Source organism: Echinops telfairi, unplaced genomic scaffold, assembly GCF_000313985.2.
Source record: "Echinops telfairi isolate 266 unplaced genomic scaffold, ASM31398v2 ScPeMD7_9;HRSCAF=40, whole genome shotgun sequence".
Taxonomy (NCBI): domain Eukaryota; kingdom Metazoa; phylum Chordata; class Mammalia; order Afrosoricida; family Tenrecidae; genus Echinops; species Echinops telfairi.
The window spans coordinates 97,665,590-97,669,667 of NW_022103906.1; positions in this window are offsets into that span (position 1 = coordinate 97,665,590).

A 4,078-nucleotide genomic window follows, 5' to 3' on the forward strand; every position below is an offset into this window, starting at 1 on the left:
GTGTGCAGAGTGGGCGGTGCCACAGGTGTTCCAGTCAGCTCGGATTCGTGTGCAGAGTGGGCGGTCCCACAGGTGTTCAAGGCTGTGATCACCGTGTCTGGTTTCTGAGGGGTCTCTGAGGCATCCGCTTTGTGGTTGGCGGTTGGGGGCTGACCTGTTTGCCCCACCCAGAGACCTCTGACATTGTAACAGAGATTCAGAAATGAGGGAGAGAGACTTGAGGGGCTTGGAGACTCAGTTCCAGTCTCCTCCCTCCGAGAAGCCTGCCCATGACATGCAGGGTGTCGTGCAGAGTGGGTGTGTGCAGAGGTGGCCTTGCTGGGAGAAGCCACCCAGAGACTGCCTGCCACCTGTGACCTGCTCGCAGCTCACCATGTCTAGTAAGGGCTCTGTCCAAGATGCCCCTCAGTCTCCCTGACCGCCCTGACCACACCGCACACACACACAGCCGCAGGCATCAGAGGGCTTCCTCAGCACACATTTAGGTTTGTTGGATTGGATCAGGGGCCCCCAAATTTGTGTCAATTTGGTCGGGCCATTATTCTCACTGTTATGAAATGATTTTCCACTTTTGTGATGTGCTATCATTATCCGATGTGTTGCAAACCCTAATCTCTAGGAAGCCTTGGTGGCTGTGGCTTAGCATGAGGCAGGTCAGTAGTTCAAACCCACCGGCTGCTCTAAAGGAGGAAGATGAAGCCAGTCCTCTGTAGATTCACCATCTTGGAAACCCTGTCAAAGATCACCTGGAGTTGGAATTGTGGGTTTTTCTTTTTCATGGGTGTGATGTTAAGCAGGCAGGATTTATGTCCGGCTTCTATGCTGATGAGGCAGGAGGCAATCTACAGGATGGGATTATATTTTGAGTCAATCTCTTTTTCAGTATAAAGGAGACTAAACAAGTAGAGATCTGAGAAACTTGACTCCCATCAAGAAAGCAGAGCTGGCTGTGGAGTGGAGTCTTTGGACCCGGGGTCCCTGCACTGAGAACACAGGGTGGAACCAAGTAAGACACATGGGGTTCTCTAAGGAATGCTGGGCTCATGCAGGCATTCCCCCACTCCACCAAACAGTTTTGTTGATATAATTCATATGTAGTTCAATAGAGTAGACATATAAAAAAAGAGTTGTGCAACTCGCATGCCCGTCAATTACAGGGCGTTTTCTTCTTTCTTGTACTTAATTATTAGCCCCTCATAACCTCCCCTGCCATAACCCCAAGAAACTATTAGTCCACTTACTGCCGCTATAGATGTACCTATCCTGGTGTGTCAGTCTGAGTTGATCAGAGAAACAGATTCATAGAAATTCTTACATGCATAAGACAGAGCCCTATATACAAGAGCAATTGAATATTGAGAAAACATCCAAGCCCAGTCCAGATCAGGTCCATAAGTCCAATATTAGCTCATGTGTCCAATACCAATCTATAAAGTCCTCTTCAGACTCATGAAACACATGCAGTGATGCAGAATGCAGGAAGATCACAGACCAGTGGGTTGGAAGTCTTGTGGATCCAGTGGCATTGTAAGCATCTCAGCACTGGCAGGGGTCTCCACGTGGTTCCTTCGACTCCAAAACTTAGACTGTCTCAGGGTAGCTTCATGTGGCTTTCCCTCAGGGATGTCTCCCAGGGAGTCAGCCTTGTCAGTAGTCTCCAATGGAGTGAGCAGAGAGTGTCTCCCACCTCCAAGGAGGAAATACAGGAATTCCCAGAAACCCCAGGAGAAGGCCTCATTGGCTGTAAACTGATTGATAGCCTAGACTTCATCCCTTCACTCATAATCCTCTCAAATTGACAAACAATTGTATAACTACCACACCTGGATTTCCACATACAGAAAAATGTACAAAAACAAAGTAAAGAACCCAATAATAACAAAACAAAATAGAAAAACTCAGCTGACATGGTAACAGAAAATAATAAAAACTAGAACACATTTTAATGGGTCAAAAAGGAGAACACATGGTAAGGTGTTAAATTTTAAAATAACGGCATCTGCATTCACCTACTTCCTAATGCACTCCATCTGATAGCAAGGCTAGTCACATCAATGGCCTTGCTCATAGGCTAGTCACATCAGTGGTCAGAGGGGAGTCACTGGAGATGTAATCCTGCGCGTGGATTTTGGCCTTTCACTGTCGTCCATAGCCTTCTTAAACCCTAATATTGTTCCCTCCTCCAGTCTTAGATTGAATGGTCTACACTCCTTGGATCACGCACACAGGCTGCTGTGCTTCTTCCATATGGATTTGGCTGTCACTTAACTTAGATGGCTGCATGCTTTCAGACCAAGCCTTTAAGACCCCAGATGCTATTGTTTCTCACAGGGGCACCATCTGGTTTCTTCACCACTTTGCTCTAGCAGCTATATCTTCTGTGATCTCTGTGGGGGCAGCTCTGGAGCAGGGCCATGTCCTAAGAACTCGCTCTTCTCAGACTGGGGCTGTGTACTTAAGGTTACGGGCAGGGGCTCACAGATGCTGACTGGAGAACAGGACTTTCCTGCAGAACACACGAAGACTTCCCCTAGGGCTGCCGCCCTCCACAGACCTCTAGCTTCCTGACCTGTGAGCGAATGCTTTTCTGCTCATTAAGGCCATGCGTGTATGCTCTTTCTATTACAGCGGCACTAGATAACAAAGATAGTCCATTTCTTCCCTCACCTGTCCAACGAGCCCGGAGTAATCTCTCCCCTAAGGAACCTTCCTGGCCACCAAATCACTGCTCCCTCAAACCCCACTCCCTCGTCCTCAGCCCTGCCACCTCCTGGAGGGCAAGTCACGGCCACTCTGACCCTCAGCTGGCGTCTTTGTAAAATGACAGCAGTAGCCTCTGCCCTGTCCTTCCCACCACCCAGCCTTGCTCTGAGACCCCATGCTGAACAGGCCTCAGGGCAATCTAAGGGCACTGATTCCTTCTCTTCAGTTTCTCCCCAGGGGCTGTGTGGGAAGGGACTACTGGTCCCTGGACACGGCCCTACTCTCCAGATACCCCGGCCCCCAGCCTGCGTGGCACACACAGTGTTTACACATTCGTATCCTGCCCAGCCGTGCAAACAGAGATGAAGGGCCTCCGTGCAGGTACCTGGAAACCGGGTCTCTGTGCCAGCTGCCAGGGTGGCCTGTGTACCACTTGCAGTAATGGGGCCAAGGGTCCACTGCCCGGCAGCACACTGTGGGACCTGGGAGGGTTAGGCCAGGAGAGAATTCACCTCCTGAGAGGTTGGAGAAATGTGGGCCTGTTCATATTAATCAAGGTAGAAAACCGAAGCAACCGATGCACATGCACACGGCATGTCAACATACTGATTCCATCTGTGTGTGGTGCGGGTAATCCAGGGGCCAGCCTTCAGGAAGGAGAACGCGGCATCGGGGCCAGAGGAAGGCTTATTAGACACTTCTGATATGTAGATGACACCACCTTGCTTGCTAAAAGCAAGGGGGACTTGAAGCGCGTGCTGATGGCAGCTAAGGGCTGACCCTTCCGAGTGGGTCATCACTCACCACTGGACCAGTACACAACACCAGGATGCACGGAGCAGAGACAGGGTGTCAGCGCGCGTGGAGCCATCATCCAGTCAGATCCATGTCTTGCTCTGGGCACATCGGCTGTCCCAGACCACGTCTCAGTGTTGAAGAGCAAGGCTGTCCCTTTGAGGACTAAGGAGTGCCTGCCCTGAGCCAGGGTGTGTTCAGGCACCTACCCCATAGGCAGGTCAGAGCGGACAATGGATAAGAAGGACCCAAGAAGACGGAAGGAGGATTGATCCATTTGAGTAATGGTGCTGAACGCACCTGGGCTTGGAGAACCCACACGTCTGTGCTGGAAGAAGCATCGTCAGAATGCGCGTTAGAAGTGAGGACTGCGCCCTGTGGGAATGCTGCCAGGAAAGGCCCGTCTCCGGAAAAGGATATCCTGCTTGGTAAAGTGAAAGACCGGTGAAAAAGCGGGAGACCCTCAAGAAGCCAGATTGACCCCACACACACCACCACTACCAACACACACCCCACCAACACACACACACACACCACTACCAACACACACCCACAACACACACACCACCACCAACACACA